Here is an 18,805-nt window from a genome sequence, read left to right as displayed (position 1 = left end):
TCTTTGGACTGTGGGGGAAACCGGAGCACCCGGAGGAAACCCAGGCAGACACGGGAAGAACATGCAAACTCCACACAGAAAGGCCCTCACCGGCCACGGGGCTCGAACCCGGAACTTCTTGCTGTGAGGCGACAGCACTAACCACTACACCACCGTGCCGCCCCCAGGTGTCAGTTCAATGAAGTCCATTTGGAGATGATCAAATGGTTTGTCTGGTATCGGTTGTGCTGCTTGAGTTAGTTTGATACCTTGACCTGCATTATGTTGTGCACATATCAAGCATTGCTTGCAAAATCTCACAGCATAATTTGAAAACCCCTTTGTGAACCATCTCTTTGTTACTTCTGCTACCATCCCCCCTTTTGACACATGGGTGAGCCCATGGGGCAAGTTTGCATAGAAAGGGAACATGCGTTTTGGTAGACAAGGACGGCCCGAGGGACAAACCCAGACAGAGTTTGCAAAGATACAGCCGGCCTGTTTCGAATCTCATCTCTCGTCCTGGGTAGCAGTGCTCTGAAGGTCCGCTAGCTGTAAACAGGGGGTGGAAACCTGAGAAAAAGCAAGGTTAGTGGGTGACCTGGAAGCTGAGGCTGCACACTTAGCTGCTGTGTCCGCCCTGGCATTTCCTTGAGACACAAGATCAGTATTGTTAGTATGAGCAGCACACTTACACACAGCAATGACTCTAGGGAGTAGAATAGCATCCAACAACTCAGAGACCAGTTTATGATGTGCAATGGGAGATCCTGTGCTAGTGAGAATTTCTGTTTCCAAATGGTGCCAAAATCGTGGACAACGCCAAATGTGTACCTGCGGTCCACAAAAATATTGACAGATCGCCCTGCAGCCAATTTGCATGCCTCGATAAGGGCACAGAGCTCTGCGGCCTGTGCCGACAGGTTTGAGGGCAGACACGATGCCTTGAGGACCTCGTGATCTGATACTACGACAAAACCTACTTTGTTCTTTCCTGTCTCTGGAGGCTGAACCATCCACATAGAGGACCATGTCTGGATTTTCTAAAGGGTCGCTCTTTAAGTCTGCCCTGGGGGAACAAAAATTGTTAGTGAGAGCGACACAGTCATGTGGTTCTCCATCGTCCTCTGTAGGGAGAAGAGAGGCAGGATTCAGAACAGTACAACGTTTCACAATGATGTTAGGCATATCAAGTATGACAGTGTTCTACTTTAACCATCTCTGTGTTGACAAATGTGATGTCTTTTTCTCCAACAGAAGCAGGGAGACAGCATGTGGGACCAGAAGGGCGAGGTTAGAATACCCCACAATATCTTTTCATCTGCAGTTTGATGAAATGGTTTATTGGGGCCAGGCAGTCCTGGAGCAGGTGTGGTCTGCAGAGTGCTCTTTTGCGAAATCAGGCACGCGCAGAACAACCCCAGCATTGACTGCTTGCAGATCTTGGGCAAACCTCTGCTCATTGGGCTGGGACAGTTTTCTTGCCTTCTTAACTGGGAACATAAGAGTGCACACTGGAGAGTCTGAGCAAGGGACAATTACACCTGCCTTCAGCAACAAATCAAAGACCGATCTTATACCTGTGACTGCTTCTGGTTTGAGTGGGTACTGGGTCTGTTTAGGCCTGAAATCTGATTTGGGGGTGATCACCACTGGTTCAGCATTCTTTATTAGGCCTACATCATGTTTACCCTTCGCCCAGATGGAATTTGAAACTCCCGCCAATTTGGGATGCACCTCTGCTGGAGTTATGGCTGTGGAAACAGAGACAAACAGGCCACTATGGCCGGGGTCCCTAGGACCCTGGTCATCAGTGGCTAATATTACGCTGTGCTCAACATGCACACACATAACATGACTGTTTGTAGACCCCAAGCTTTTGGCAAAACAACACACTAGGGTCCTCTGTTTGGGACCATTCATTGCCATTGGCTGCGCACTTCTTGACCCATTTCCCCACGTCTTTCCAATAGGTGGCTCTTGGCTTTGCTAATGAGACATCTCATTATCTCTAGCCGCTTCATCCGGTCCTACAGGGTCACAGGCAAGCTGGAGCCTATCCCAGCTGACTACGGGCGAAAGGTGGGGTACACCCTGGACAAGTCGCCAGGTCATCACAGGGCTGACACACAGACAACCATTCACACTCACATTCACACCTATGGTCAATTTGGAGTCACCAGTTAACCTAACCTGCATGTCTTTGGACTGTGGGGGAAATCGGAGCACCCAGAGGAAACCCACGTGGACATGGGGAGAACATGTAAACTCCACACAGAAAGGCCCTCGTCGGCCACGGGGCTCAAACCCAGACCTACTTGCTGTGAGGCGACAGTGCTAGCCACTACACCACAGTGCTGCCCCTAATGAGACATGGGGTATGGAATTAACGGTGTCAAAATCATGCTGGCAGCAGCTGACCTCAGAGTCCTGACACGAGGCCGTGCATAACATGTTTGAGAACACTGCGATGAACATTGATGCAGCTGTTCGGACAACGAGTAAGATGAACCTACACAGCGCAATAATGTTGAGACAAATATGTAGTTTTGAGGGTCAATCTTTCACATCCGTGGGTGTCTGCAAACCAAGTCTTTTCAAACTCTACATCTTGCCCTTGGTGAACATGTGCTGTGCAATGCAAATCTTCCTCTTTCATACAGTGGGGCAAAAAAGTATTTAGTCAGTCACCAATTGTGCAAGTTCTCCCACTTAAAAAGATGAGAGAGGCCTGTAATTTTCATCATAGTATACCTCAACTATGAGAGACAAAATGAGAAAAAAAATCCAGAAAATCACATTGTCTGATTTTTAAAGAACTTATTTGCAAATTATGGTGGAAAATAAGTATTTGGTCAATAACAAAAGTTCATCTCAATACTTTGTTATATACCCTTTGTTGGCAATGACAGGTGTCAAACATTTTCTGTAAGTCTTCACAAGGTTTTCACACACTGTTGCTGGTATTTTGGCCCATTCCTCCATGCAGATCTCCTCTAGAGCAGTGATGTTTTGGGGCTGTCACTGGGCAACATGGACTTTCAACTCCCTCCAAAGATTTTCTATGGGGTTGAGATCTGGAGACTGGCTAGGTCACTCCAGGACCTTGAAATGCTTCTTACGAAGCCACTCCTTTGTTGCCCGGGTGGTGTGTTTGGGATCATTGTCATGCTGAAAGACCCAGCCACGTTTCATCTTCAATGCCCTTGCTGATGGAAGGAGGTTTTCACTCAAAATCTCACGATACATGGCCCCATTCATTCTTTCCTTTACACGGATCAGTCGTCCTGGTCCCTTTGCAGAAAAACAGCCCCAAAGCATGATGTTTCCACCCCCATGCTTCACAGTAGGTATGGTGTTCTTTGGATGCAACTCGGCATTCTTTCTCCTCCAAACATGACAAGTTGAGTTTTTACCAAAAAGTTCTATTTTGGTTTCATCTGACCATATGACATTCTCCCAATCCTCTTCTGGATCATCCAAATGCTCTCTAGCAAACTTCAGATGGGCCTGGACTTAAGCAGGGGGACACGTCTGGCACTGCAGGATTTGAGTCTCTGGCAGCGTAGTGTGTTACTGATGGTAGCCTTTGTTACTTTGGTCCCAGCTCTCTGCAGGTCATTCACTAGGTCCCCCCGTGTGGTTCTGGGATTTTTGCTCACCATTCTTGTGATCATTTTGACCCCACGGGGTGAGATCTTGCGTGGAGCCCCAGATCGAGGGAGATTATCAGTGGTCTTGTATGTCTTCCATTTTCTAATAATTGCTCCCACAGTTGATTTCTTCACACCAAGCTGCTTACCTATTGCAGATTCAGTCTTCCCAGCCTGGTGCAGGTCTAAAATTTTGTTTCTGGTGTCCTTTGACAGCTCTTTGGTCTTGGCCATAGAGGAGTTTGGAGTGTGACTGTTTGAGGTTGTGGACAGGTGTCTTTTATACTGATAACGAGTTCAAACAGGTGCCATTAATACAGGTAACGAGTGGAGGACAGAGGAGCCTCTTAAAGAAGAAGTTACAGGTCTGTGAGAGCCAGAAATCTTGCTTGTTTGTAGGTGACCAAATACTTATTTTACCGAGGAATTTACCAATTAATTCATTAAAAATCCTACAATGTGATTTCCTGGATTCTTTCCCCCCATTCTGTCTCTCATAGTTGAAGTGTACCTATGATGAAAATTACAGGCCTCTCTCATCTTTTTAAGTGGGAGAACTTGCACAATTGGTGGCTGACTAAATACTTTTTTGCCCCACTGTATAATCTGTGTCAACTGATGAGGTATTCAAGTGTGCGAGCTGTACAAGGTGTTTGGGAGTTTGTGTGAGTTGATCTGAGCAGAGCCGCCAGACATACACATACAGGGGGCTTCCAACACCATACTGCACACCGCACATTTCACTTACTTCAATAGTTAGTCCCTCTGGAGTGGATGTGAGATTTACTCCTAATTTGCACATTAAATCGCATGCTAACAAATTTACTGGACATGTATGTGAGATGAGGAATGAGTGGGACGTAACTATTCCTCCCTCACTTTTACATGGGAGGTTGACTGAGAAAGTTTCGGTTACAGGTCATCCTGAGATGCCAATCATATGAATAGAATTTGACCTGAGCAGTGGGTCTACTGGAAGTACTCCATGTTGTATGACTGAGTGTCCCACTCCAGAATCTACTAAGAAAGTCAACACATGCCCACATACAGTGAGGGGCATACAAGGGAATAGTTGTGTATTTTAACAAACTTAACGCAACTTCAGGTGTATCTACCTGGACTGGTGTATTGGGCGTTTGTGTAATCTTGCTGTTGCATGCAGGTGCTGCTACAAAAGTGTTTAATTTTATGTGAATGTTCCTGCGTGCGTGTGTGCATGCGTGTGCGTGCGTGTGTGCGAGTGCGTGCGTGCGTGCGTGCGTGTGTGTGTGTGCGTGCGTGCGTGCGTGCGTGTGTGAGACCTCCCCTATTCTCTGTGTAGGGCCTGTTCCCGGAGTCTGCCCGTCAGTCTGCTTTGTTGTACTCCTCACGGGGCCTCGGTTTGGTACTGTGGAGACAATCTTGAGCTATGTGTCCCTTCTGATTGCAGTGGTAGCAGGTTGCACCTTTTATCCAGGACAGGTCACCCCGGGTCATCCTGCCTCAGCCCCTACCTCGACCTCTTCCTCTTGGTCCAGGCTGAGCAGTCTGGAGAAGAGTGAGAGTGGCAACGTGTAGGTCTTGGTCTCTTTGTTGACTTTGTCTTCTCTTTCAGCAGTCTTTCTGTGTGCACAGTGTATTGCTTGATCTTGGTGAGGCTCAGGAGTGCCCTCCACTGCAGCCAGGGTCACAGGCCTGGTCAGGCCACTGTGTTTCTTGTGCACACCAGTGAAATGAGCAAGAAATGCTGACACCACTTCACCATCTTCTTGCTTACACATACTGATCTTAGTCATGTCCATGTTCAAGGGAAAAGCTTCGATCAGACGAGCACAGAGAGCAGTGAGGGTATTTCTATACTCACTATAGCCATCCGCTGGTCGGCTTCTGGCCACTTTCTGGAAACCTTACTCCAATCTATATACCCATCTTGGTCATGAGTAGGTGGCGAAATTCATGGGTGGTTGGCCAGAATTCTCTGCAATCTATCAACAGCTCATTACCAAACCTCTTCCCTCCTACCTCTCATGTTGGGAAGGGAAGCCATGCACTCCTTCAGGTCAACTGTTGTCCAGGGTCTGTGGACTAGAAGCACGCTGTCCGCTCCAGCCACTTCCACCATTGGAAGATGAAGGACTTCAGACTTTAGGTTACAGCCTTGTGGACTCACTGATGAGCATGTGGTCAGGTCCAGGAGGGTGTCTCTTCCGTCGCCATATGCCAGACCGGATCTCATGCATGACGGAGAAGCGAGGGGAGGCGCCAACGCTGGAGGCAGCTGGTAGGCTGGGAGAGATTCCAGAGTCTCAGTTTTTGCTTTGTCTCGACTTCTCCCCCTTTCTGTGGGTGAGGCGCTTGTGGGAGTGATGCTCCACCTTGCTGAGGAGGCAATGTGTGTCAGGGTGGTGTGGCAGACTCCAGGTCAGGGTCCATCTGAAATGTCCAACATTGAGAAGAGGGTGAGAGCCCTGCCTGTCGTTTCTCTCTTTTGTACTCTCTCAAGTGTTTCTTCTTTCCATGCAGAAAATGCCCTCCAGTTCCCTAGCAACTTAACATTATCTGCAGACTCTTCTTTTCCCTTCCGTTTCAACTTTTCTTCTAACTGTTCTATCTGCCTGGGACTAAAACTGCCCTTCTCAGGGAATCCGAAGTCCTTTACCCATATGTCAAACTGTGCCAAACAATCCTTGCCATACAAGGTTTTCATAAACTGGATGTTTGGGCTGTCATAGGAACACCCAATTCTTATAATAGCACATGTAGCCTCAGGCTTACTTGGCTTTTTTTTCTCTTTTCTTTCCCTAACTTGCCGTTTCTGTTCCCCATTGTACCCTGTTATATCAATAGGTTGTGACACAAATGGCTGAGTTTCTTACTAGGATCACAAGAAGAATAGGTTGGACTATGTCCAAAAATGCGACACAATAATCCTTTAGGTATGTTCTTATTAGTAAACAATTTATCTGACATTTACCTTAAGCGGCGGCACGGTGGTGTAGTGGTTAGCACTGTCGCCTCACAGCAAGAAGGTCCGGGTTCGAGCCCCGTGGCCGGCGAGGGCCTTTCTGTGTGGAGTTTGCATGTTCTCCCCGTGTCCGTGTGGGTTTCCTCCGGGTGCTCCGGTTTCCCCCACAGTCCAAAGACATGCAGGTTAGGTTAACTGGTGACTCTAAAATTGACCGTAGGTGTGAATGTGAGTGTGAATGGTTGTCTGTGTCTATGTGTCAGCCCTATGATGACCTGGCGGCTTGTCCAGGGTGTACCCCGCCTTTCGCCCGTAGTCAGCTGGGATAGGCTCCAGCTTGCCTGCGACCCTGTAGAAGGATAAAGCGGCTAGAGATAATGAGATGAGATGAGATTTACCTTAAGCTAAAAGTAGGTATCATTTAGCACAACAACCTCAACGACAACTCACGCATGTGTACAAGATCTATTTCTCAGTTTCAGAATTTGGAGGAGGACAGTACTCTGTTAATTCATCAATATTTTGCATGCACACCGGTGTGTCTTGGCGACTTCGTGATCAAACCTCTCTATCCCGTTCCTACGACGGGCCAGTTGTTCACAGAGAACAAAGGGAGCAAGATTAAATTCTTTCCCAGTTACGAATCGCTGAACGTGAATCCATTGAAACACGCTCCCTTACTTCATGCTCAAGTAGGTGAGCCGTTACCCAGTTGTCACTTAGGCGGATAATTCAACCCAACCCAATAAACTACTCGCGGTTTATTGTCTCAATTGTTTTATCCATTTCTGCAAACATATTGATGGTACCACAGCTTAGCAGTCCTCCTTGACTAGGACAAATTTCTGTCTGTCTCTTATATCAGGATTAAATAGTGTTTCCACGAATTTCTTTACACAAGGATGCAAAGTTATCACTTACCAGTTCGGTGAGCCCTGACAGTCTGGTCTCTCGTCTGAGTTCTCAGCTCCACACCGTGGCCTTGGGAGTGTCCCATCGTCCGAGGATCAGACGCATAGGGTCTACCCAGGGACGCCAAATTGCAATGGAAACTTCTAATCAACACTTCAGAACACTTAGCAGTTGTCTTTTCAGTTATTTATTATAGTTGATCTTATAAAACAGATATAACAGGAAAAGGAAAGAAGACAACACCTCAGGTGATGCTGAGAGTGCTCACTCTGAGTTGTGTCTTAGTGGCTGTTATCTATTATACATTAAAGGCATTCGCTTACTGCTCACGTCTGCACGTGATTGGCTCGAGGCTTGCTAATGAGGCTAAACATTGGTTCTTTGTTAGGGCATGCACCTGGTGTGCTCCGAGATGTGCAGTGGATGCGTGGTTAGGCATAACAACATGAAACATAAGCAGGCTGCCTTGTTTCTCACCAGCTGTTGAGCCAAGGACACAGAAAGGCGATTACAGCTTGTGGGAAAACAATTTCAGTACACTAGGACACTTGAGCTCAACACAGAAAATACAGAGAATAGGAATGTTCATTCACTAAATTTCCTTCACAGTAGCAAAAACAATACATGTGCATCAATGAGAATGGGGATGAGACTGTAGTGAAGCCGCAAGGAGTAGACGTACAAGAAAGTTGGTGAATTCAGGTACCTGGGGTCAACTGTGCAGGAAAATGGGGGCTTAGATAGTGAGGTGAGGGAGTGCAGGCAGGGTGGAGCAGTTGGAGAAGGATTTCAGGAGTCATTGGTGATAAGAAAATCCCAGCAAAAGTGAAAGGTAAGCTGTATAAGACTGTAGTGAGACCAGCTATGATGTATGGGTTGGAGACTGTACCCTTAATGAAGAGACAGGAGGCAAAGTTGGAGGTGGTGGAGTTGAGGATATTAAGGTTTGCAATGGGAGTGACAAAGTTGGACAGGATAAAAAACGAGCACATCAGAGGGACAGCACATGTGGAGAGCTTGGGAATTAAGCTAAGGAGAGATGAGACTGAGATGGTATGGGCACATCCTGAGAAGAGATATGGAGCATGTTGGAAGGAGAATGCTGAGGATGGAGCTGCCAGGCACACAAAAACGAGGAAGGCCAAAGAGGAGTGTAACAATTCCTGATGTGGGTGGAGCACAGAAGCACAGCAGGCGAGAGTTGATGTTCACATATACCCTTTATTTTCCTTATTTTAGCTTTTCAGCTGCACTCACTGTCACACATGCAACATGCACACCCGCATTGTGGTCAGGGAGAGACTCTTCTCTGCTCTCCCCCTCCTTTTATGCTCCATCCCTGCAACAAAAACACACGCGCAAACATGAATTGACACCAGGTGTAATGACTTAGCCCAGGGGTGTCCAAACTGATCCATAAAGGGCCGTGTGGCTGCAGGTTTTCATTCCAGCCATGCAGCAGCACACCTGATTTGGCTTATTCAATCAACTGACACACCCACCCTTTAATCAAGGGTGGGTGTGACTGCAAGTATTTGACTGTGTGAAGACAGTTCAGTTGATTGAATGAGCCAAGTCAGGTGTGCTGCTGCATGGCTGGAATGAAAGCCTGCAGCCACATGGCCCTTGATGGATCAGTTTGGACACCCCTGACTTATCCACTTACCTTCCCCAACCCCGCCCTCCATTCACAAACTGCCGCTTGGCCACATCCCAGTTGCCACATACCCCCACCGCCCGACTCAGGCCAGGGAGCCGTCCGGCCTGAAGCAGTCCCCCCCCCGACAGGACAGTAAGTCCACCACCACCCTCTGTGCCCCTGGCCTGTGGACCACCTTGAACTTAAACAGCTGGAGGGTGAGATACCAACGGGTGATCTGCCCATTGGCATCCTTCATGCGGTGGAGCCACTGGAGGGGTGCGTGGTCCGAACAGAGGGTGAAAGGGTGCCCCAGCAGGTAGTATCGGAGGGTGAGGACCGCTCACTTGATGGCAAGGCACTTTTTTTCGATGGTGCTGTACTTGCTTTCACGCATTGAGAGTTTATGGCTGATGTACAGCATGGGGCACTCCTTACCCTCCACCTTCTGGGACAAAACGGCCCCCAGCCCTCTGTCCAATGCATCAGTCTGCAAAATAAAGGGGAGAGAGAAGTCAGGGGAGTGCAAAAGTGCCACCCCCCCAGTGCAGCTTTTACCTTAGAGAAAGCCTGTCAGCACTGCTCTGTCCACTGGACTGGATCTGGAGCCCCCTTTGTAGTGAGATCGGTTAAAGGACTGGTGACATCCGAATAATTAGGTATAAACCTACAATAATAGCCAGCCAGCCCTAGGAACTGCCTCACCCCCTTTTTGGTCTTGGGCCTTGGGCAGGCCGCAATTGCTGCAGTCTTGTTAATTTGGTGACGCACCTGCCCATGACCCAAGTGGAACCCCAGATACCATACTTCCACCTACATAATTGCACACTTTCAGGTTAGCTGTGAGACCTGCATGCCTCATCGACTTTAGAACGGCCCTCAGATGTTCTAGGTGCCGCGCCCAATCATGGTTGTAGATTATTATATCATCGAGATATGCAGCAGCATGAGGGCAGAGAACCCTGTCCATGAGCCGCTGGAATGTAGCGGGAGCCCCAAACAACCCAGAAGGAAGTGTGATAAATTGGTGTAATCCAAACAGTGTGGAAAAGGCCATTTTCTCTCGGGATAGAGGAGTCTAGGGGATCTGCTAATATCCCTGCCTGTGTTAGCTCCAGTGTTGAATAAAAGCGAGCAGCGCCTAACTGATCAAGCAACTCATCAATGCGAGGCATTGGGTATGCATCAAATTTAGACACCGCGTTGACCTTTCTATAGTCCACACAGAACCGACCCATTGGTCTTGGGAACCAGGACCACTGGGCTGCTCCGGTCACTGTGGGACTCCTTGATTATGCCCATCTCAAGTATGGCCTTGAGTTCGTCCTGAACCACTTTTTTTTGTGTTCGGGTAGGTGGTAAGGGCGGCTATGCACCACCACCCTTGGGGGCATCTCAATGTGGTGTTCTAGGAGGTGGGTGTGGCCAGGTAGGGGTGAGAACACATTGGAAAATTCCTCCTGCAACTTGGCTATCTCCTTGAGTTGGGTGGGTGAGAGGTGGTCTCCACAGGGGACCAGAGTGCTTTGAGATGTTACCTTTTTTACCTCCGGCCCCAGCTCTGCCTTCTCTGGAACTACTGACGCCAACGCGACCCCCTCATTCCAGCATTTTAAAAGGTTGAGGTGGTAGATTTGCAATGCCCCACCCCATCCATTCGTCTTACCTCACAGTCGATGTCCCCGACTTGCCGTGTGACCTCGAAGGGCCCTTGCCACTTGCCGATTAATTTAGAACTCTATGTGGGCAATAATACGAGCACTTTGTCTCCCAGCATGAACTCTCTAAAGCACGTGCCCCTGTCATACAGCTGGTTTTGATGTTCTTGTGCCTGCTGCAAATTCTCCTGGGTTAGGTGCGTGAGGGTATGGAGTTTGGCGCGCAAGTCAAGAACGTACAGAATTTCATTTTTGCTAGGCGAAGGTCCCTCCTCCCAATTTTCTTGTAGCACATCCAAAATGCTATGCGGCTTACGCTCATATAATAATTCAAATGGAGAAAACCCCATGGAGGCTTGTGGGACCTCTCGTACTGTAAATAACAGGGGCTCAAGCCATTTATCCCAGTTACATGCATCCTCAGTTACAAGTTTCTGAATTAGGTTCTTGAGTGTTTGGTTAAAATGCTCCACTAAGCCATCCATTTGTGGATGATAGACGCTGGTGCAGATGGACTTAATTCCCAGTAACCCATACAGCTCACGTGGTGTGCGTGACATAAATGTAGTGCCTTGATCTGTCAGGATTTCTTTCGGAATCCTGACTTGGGAGATAATACGGAAGAGCGCTTCCGCAATACTGTGTGCTGAGATATTGCAGAGAGGCACTGCTTCTGGATATCGTGTTGCATAGTCCACCAGAACTAAAATAAAGCGATATCCTCGTGCTGACCGATCTAATGGCCCGACGAGATCCAGCCTAATTCGCTCAAACAGGGTCTCGATTAGAGGGAGAAGGCGTAAAGGTACTTTTGGAGTGGCCACGGGATTTACTAATTGGCATTCACAGCTCACTGCACACCACTAACGGACATCCCCGTGAATCCCTGGCCAATAGAACCGGGCCATTATTCAGGCTAGCATTTTATCTTGCCCCAAATGTCCTGCCATGGGATTAAAGTGAACCGCATGGAATACGAGTTCCCTGTGGCTCTTTGGGATCAACAATTGAGTTATCTGTTCTCCAATTTGAGTGTCCTGCGTCACTAGGTGCAACCTATCCTTAATAATAGTGAAATAAGGGAAGGCCGGTGTTGCGCTCGGCTGGAGAGTTTGACCATTGATTACTCTCACTTGGTCAAACGCATGCCGCAGAGTCTCATCTCACAACTACTCTAACAGGAAATCCTCAAGGGAATGCCCGAGAGAGGGAGGAGGCACAGGGTGCTCCTTACTCCTTGTATCGCCCTAACGCGGTGCTGATGTAGACGGCTCTGTGACAGCTTCTCCAGTCAATGCCACACCGGGAGCTTCCCATGACGTACTTATGCAGAACCCACCTCTCATTAAATGTTCCATCAATTCTTTAAACCCTGGCCAATCAGTTCCCAAAATTAACAAGTGGGTGAGACGAGGGTTAACTGCCACCTTAATTCTATGTGTTTGGTCCCAGAATAAAATATGGACAGACACTAGACGGTAATTGTGAACATCCCCGTGCACATACACAACACCTTCACCGTTTGTGCTCTCCCCAATGCCTCACCTTGCACCAGGCATTGGTGAATTGAGGTCTGGTTACAACTGGAATCCACCAACGCATGATATGTATCCCCTTGAACACTTACTGGTATGCGATACGTTCCGGCCTGATCAGGGGCGGTCTCTGGTGCGTCGGGGATCCGGATCACAGCACCTACCTCCCTTGGGGAGCTCCAAGTTTGGAGATGCTCCGGCTCCCCACCACGCCAGCACACCGGCCCAGGCTTTCCCTCTGCACCGACATTATGGGAGTCACTCGCCTGAGGAGGAGGCAACACAGACACGGAAGAGGGAGATAGGAAAACACCACGGGTGTGATGGGCCAGCTGGGGAGGAGCCGGCCACCGCCTCCGTGGTAGGGGAACCGGGGGGGAGGAGAGAGAGAAGCAAGGAGAGACGCCTCATCTGCCTGCCACTGGAGCCGCCTCCACCAGCTTGATGGCTCGTTCTAGCAACACCAGGTGATGACACTGGACCCATTCCACTGTTCCTTCCAGAAGTTGAGAGATGAACTGCTCCAGTGCCACCAGATCGATGATCTTGTCGGCGTCGCGATCTTCCGCCCTCAGCCACCGCTGGCAGGCGTCCCGGAGTTGCTGGCCGAATGCAAACGACCGGCCAACCTCCTCCAATGCCAGCCTCCGGAAGCGCTGGCGATGTTCTGGGGAGCGTCAGACTCGCTGCAGGATGGCTTTCTTTAGGTCAGCATATACCAGTCGGCTGTCAGTACGGAGCTGCTGCACTGCAAGCTGCACCTCACCAGTCAGGAGCGGGAGGAAGCGCGCCGTGCACTGCTCCAGCGGCCACCCCCACATCTTGGCTGTTTGTTCGAAGAGCACTAGGAACACTTCTGGATCGTCCTGCGGTCCCATCTTTGTGAGGGTGCTGGCTGCGGTGACGGTTGACGCCCCTGCTGATGCGAGCAGATGCCGGAACGCCTGGTGATCTTCCTGCTGGGCCAGCATCAAGGCTTGAAAGCATTGCTCTTGTTCCTTTCGGAGGGCAACCTGCACTTGATGCTCGTTCTGCTGGGCGGTAGCGAGGGCAAGGATGAGCTCTTCGAATGGGGAGGACTCCATGGGGTGGTTCCCTTCTGTGCATCCTGGGTTTCGGCACCACTGTAACAATTCCTGATGTGGGTGGAGCACAGGAGCACAGCAGGCGAAAGTTGATGTTCACATACACCCTTTATTTTCCTTGTTTTAGCTTTTCAGCTGCACGCATGCATTGTGGTCGGGGAGAGACTCTTCTCTGCTCTCCCCCTCCTTTTATGCTCCATCCCTGCAACAAACAAACACACACACACACACACACACACACACACACACACACTAATTGACACCAGGTGTAATGACTTAGCCACTTACCTTCCCCAACCCCGCCCTCCATTGACAAACTGCCGCTTGGCCACAAGGAGATACTGTACATGGATGTGGTGAGAGAGGACACGAAAGTGGCAGGTGTGGTAGAGAAGGATTCAGAAGACAGGGAGCAATGGAGACGAAAGATCCGCTGTGGCAATCCCTAATCGGGAGCAGCCAAAAGAAGAAGAAGATGATATACTGTATATAAAAGATATTCGCAGACATTTTCAAAGAGGTGTCTCTACCTGACATACAATCACTTTTCGAAGCTGCTTTATATAATAACCGTAACTCATAAAAGTTTGGACATTACCTTTTAAGTATTTATTAAAAAGTAAAAAGGAAGTCTTAAAAATCATACCCATACAGTTACATACTTGGGAATATCTTAATTCGAATTAATATATTCCAAACCGGCAGCATTGTCGCCTCACAGCAAGAAGATTCTGGGTTCAAGCCTAGTGGCTGACAGGGTCCTTTCTGTGTGGAGTTTGCATGTTCTCCCTGTGTCTGCGTGGGTTTCCTCCGGGTGCCCCGGTTTCCCCCCACAGTCCAAATACGTGCAGGTTAGGCTAATTGGTGGCTCTAAATTGACCTTAGGTGTGAATGGTTGTCTGTCTCTCTGTGTCAGCCCTGTGATGACCTGGCGACTTGTCCAGGGTGTACCCCGCCTCTCACCCATAGTCAGCTAGGATAGGTTCCAGCTTGCCCGTGAGCCTGCACAGGATAAGTGGTTATAGATAATAGATGGATGGATATTCCAAACTACAGTTAGGTCCATATATATTTGGACACTGACACAAATTTTGGTTTTTTACCTGTTTACTGAAACATATTCAAATTATACTTATATAATGGACATGGACATAAAGTCCAGACTTTCAGCTTTCTTTTGAGGGTATCCACATTAAAACTGGATGAAGGGTTTAGGAGTTTCAGCTCCTTAACATGTGCCACCCTGTTTTTAAAGGGACCAAAAGTAATTGGACAATTGACTCAAATGCTATTTCATGGGCAGGTGTGGGCAATTGCTTCGTTATGTCATTCTCATTTAAGCAGATAAAAGGCCTGGAGTTGATTTGAGGTGTGGTGCTTGCATTTGGAAGATTTTGCTGTGAAGAAAACATGCGGTCAAAGGAGCTCTCCATGCAGGTGAAACAAGCCATCCTTAAGCTGCGAAAACAGAAAAAACCCATTCGAGAAATTGCTACAATATTAGGAGTGGCAAAATCTACAGTTTGGTACATCCTGAGAAAAAAAGAAAGAAAGAAAGAAAGAAAGAAAGAAAGAAAGAAAGAAAGCACTGGTGAACTCATCAATGCAAAAAGACCTGGACACTCACAGAAGACAACAGTAGTGGATGATCACAGAATAATTTCCATGGTGAAGAGAAACCCCTTCACAACAGCCAACCAAGTGAACAACACTCTCCAGGAGGTAGGCGTATCAATATCCAAATCTACCATAAAGAGAAGACTGCATGAAAGTAAATACAGAGGGTTCACGGCACGGTGCAAGCCACTCATAAGCCTCAAAAGGCTAGATTGGACTTTGCTAAAAAACATCTAAAAAAGCCAGCACAGTTCTGGAAGAACATTCTTTGGACAGATGAAACCAAGATCAACCTCTACCAGAATGATGGAAAGAAAAAAGTATGGCGAAGGCGTGGTACAGCTCATGATCCAAAGCATACCACATCATCTGTAAAACACGGCAGAGGCAGTGTGATGGCTTGGGCATGCATGGCTGCCAGTGGCACTGGGTCACTAGTGTTTATTGATGCTGTGACACAGGACAGAAGCAGCCGGATGAATTCTGAGGTATTCAGAGACATACTGTGTGCTCAAATCCAGCCAAACTGATTGGTCGGCGTTTCATAATACAGATGGACAATGACCGAAAACATAAAGCCAAAGCAACCCAGGAGTTTATTAAAGCAAAGAAGTGGAATATTCTTGAATGGCCAAGTCAGTCATCTGATCTCAACCCAATTGAGCATGCGTTTCACTTGTTAAAGACTAAACTTCAGACAGAAAGGCCACAAACAAACAGCAACTGAAAACCGCTGCAGTAAAGGCCTGGCAGAGCATTAAAAAGGAGGAAACACAGCGTCTGGTGATGTCCATGAGTTCAAGACTTCAGGCAGTCATTGCCAACAAAGGGTTTTCAACCAAGTATTAGACATGAACATTTTATTTACAATTATTTAATTTGTCCAATTACTTTTGAGCCCCTGAAATGAAGGGATTGTGTTTAAAAAAATGCTTTAGTTCCTCACATTTTTATGCAATCATTTTGTTGAACCCACTGAATTAAAGCTGAAAGTCTGAACTTCAACTGCATCTGAATTGTTTTGTTCATAATTCATTGTGGTAATGTACAGAACCAAAATTAGAAAAATGTTGCCTCTGTCCAAATATTTATGGACGTAACTGTATGGGTATAAATTTTAAGACTTTCTTTTTACTTTTTAATAAATACTTAAAAGGTAAATGTCCAAACTTTTACGAATGACGATTATTATATAAAGTAGCTTCGATAAGCGATTGCATGTCTGGTAGAGACACCTCTTTGAAAATGTCTGCGAATAATTTTTTCCCACCCAAGCCTAAGAGAAGCGCATTTGACCAACAGGAGTACCGCTTGGGCTTAAAATCGGCTGGTATCTGGCTCCACTTTTAACGGTTTCATTAAAGAGCATTATAATTCCTTAAGAAATTACTTCCATAACCACATCATGTTGTTGTGACGTTGCATGTATCTTTAAATATTGATAAGGGAATCTTTGGAAGCAATAGCCCACTGTCCTCGCAACTTCACCCATCAACACACGTCTACGATTGGTATACACGTGGCATTTCCGGTTCTAACTATATACAAGCGTACTGGAAACCATTCTAATTGTTTTGTTGAAAGCCTGATAGACGATTACATTAACATAGGTGAATATAAAAACGATAATTATTTCAGTATAAGCAAAACTATAGAAACAGATTTCAATGAAGCGTTTGTTTTCTTTTGAACGTAGCCTTTTAATGAATTATCTCACATTTTGGGAACAATTTATTCAGCAAACTCACACGACAGCCAATGGAGTTTGTCTACTATCACAAAAATATATAATACCGAATTTTATGATCAAGTTGCTAGCTTCACGTATCAGTTCCTCATTTTATTATGTTTGTTTAGACACTCAGGGGAGCCGTTGAAGACGGTGTCCCTGCCGGAAGGATTGACTGGTAACACAAATAGGAAGCGGCTAGACAAAACAGGGCTATTGCAAGTCAGCCATTGCTGTGTGTCGTGGCTGTATGAGTAATACGTTTATGCATTGAAGGAAGACGTTTACTACAGCCATTCGACTTTAACTGGAGGAATTTTCCGCGTACCGAGGGTGACAGTCGTCTGTGAATCTACACATAGATTCGAGGTATGCTTTTTATGTCTTCGACCGATGTTTTATTTAAGCGTGGTTAGATCATTGGTTAACTACACTGCTTACTAGTATAGCTTAGTTAAATTAAGGTTATGTAGACTTAAGACGCTTATGAGCGGTTGCTGTAAGAATAATTGCTTGTCGGTTAGGTGTTCACTAAGTTCTTAACGTATATGTTGCGAACGATGCTCGGTGAAAGTGCTGCCGAGTTAGAGGATTACGTCTTCCGATGTCATTTTGGTTTATATGCTATGCTGATTTTCTGTGATTGTCTTAAATAACCATCGAAGAATAATTGCTGGATTCTATGTCGTACAAGTGACACGTAAGTAGTGACCGCTAGCAACTGATATTGGGCTATTGTTAGCTGGTAAGCAGTTGCTTTGCTTCGTAAGTAAATGATTGCGAAGGAGCGAATTGGTTACTCTGAAGTGACTCAACGGATGAGGCTTTACGTTACTGTCGCACGATGGCATCCAACCATGCATGGTCGAATCAATATAAAAGAACTGCGCCGGCGAAAAGAGCACGCTGGAGACTGCAGGGACGCGGGTTTATTCGCTGCTGAGCCCTGCGCAAATGGTGGTTAGTGATGTTTTCCGTGAACGAGTCGTATATTTTGAACCAATCTTTTGTATGACTCGGGAGTACTGAGCTGCCTCGGTTGTTCTGTTCACACCTGCGGAGTGGAACGGTCATTTAGACTACCGGAAGCTACACAAAACTGGACAAATTATTTATGTAGTTGGTGAGAGAAATTACAAGAAAAATGCCTGCATGTGAACTGTACAAACAGTCGAGTCAAAGGTTGTGGACGGACATTTCACCTGTGAGTATTGATAGTGTGTGATCATTTTTACGTGTGTGCACAGTGCCATTTGCATGGACCCCCTATTAGACCATAAGGTGAACCCCGTTTTCGTTTTAGGTCGCTCCGACGTCTCTGAACCACATGCTCTTTAGCTGATAAAAAGGACCAAGTTATGTTACACTTATAGCAAACTTTCCGCGTCACAGACTCGCACTCGTTTTTTAAATCGAGACATTTTCTACTATTTTCCTCAGAGCTGACTGCGATTTTGACGTCACGAGACACCACGTGACCGCGCTAAACCAATTGCGTAGCCGATTTACGACAACAAACTGGAAAAATGACAGCCTGCCTGGTGTTGTCAAATGTAACCAACATGAAGGAATCTCCCAAAATATCCTTCTAAAGTGGGCCAAATGGATTCTAAATGGTGCTTTATTTATAGCCCGAAGAACAATGATGCAAGTGACCTTTCATGTTGTCATTTTGATCAATAAATGGAAACAATTTATCAGTGATAACCATTCATGTATTTCTAAAGTGGGCTAAATGGATTCCAAACAGTGCTTTATTTATAGCACAAAGAACAATGATGCAAATGGGTGATAAGGTAGACCTTTTCATGTTGTCATTTTTATCAATAAATGGAAATAATTCTAATTATCAGTGATAAGGAACATTCAGGTATTCATTTGTTCATTTATTCACTCACAACTATATACAACACATAAAAACAATCATAACAAGTATACATTGACTGGCATAAACTTATATACATATATAAATAAACATCATAATAAAATGAATGATAATGATATCAATGGAATAGAATAGAGGTAAAAACCACATGACATGCTATCCCTCAGTG

General features: G+C 46.6%; 1 protein-coding gene across 10 annotated transcripts in view; it reads left to right on the top strand.

Annotated features, from left to right (window-relative positions):
- Positions 1 to 16,590: 16,590 nt before the first annotated feature.
- The window catches only part of sar1b (secretion associated, Ras related GTPase 1B), a 291,304-nt gene continuing 289,089 nt past the window's right edge, over positions 16,591 to 18,805 (top strand). For 8 of the 10 annotated variants that reach the window (XR_009655731.1, XM_060935857.1, XM_060935860.1 and 5 more), the window contains exon 1: positions 16,880 to 17,120. The gene's annotated coding sequence lies outside the window, so the exon portion shown is untranslated. Of the gene's footprint in view, positions 16,633 to 16,879; positions 17,121 to 18,805 lie in introns of those variants that run through there. The other 2 variants (XM_060935856.1, XM_060935855.1) reach the window with 2 other exon arrangements.

This window comes from Neoarius graeffei, chromosome 12 (genome assembly GCF_027579695.1).
Source record: "Neoarius graeffei isolate fNeoGra1 chromosome 12, fNeoGra1.pri, whole genome shotgun sequence".
Taxonomy (NCBI): Eukaryota; Metazoa; Chordata; class Actinopteri; order Siluriformes; family Ariidae; genus Neoarius; species Neoarius graeffei.
This window is presented reverse-complemented; position numbering and strand designations above follow the sequence as displayed.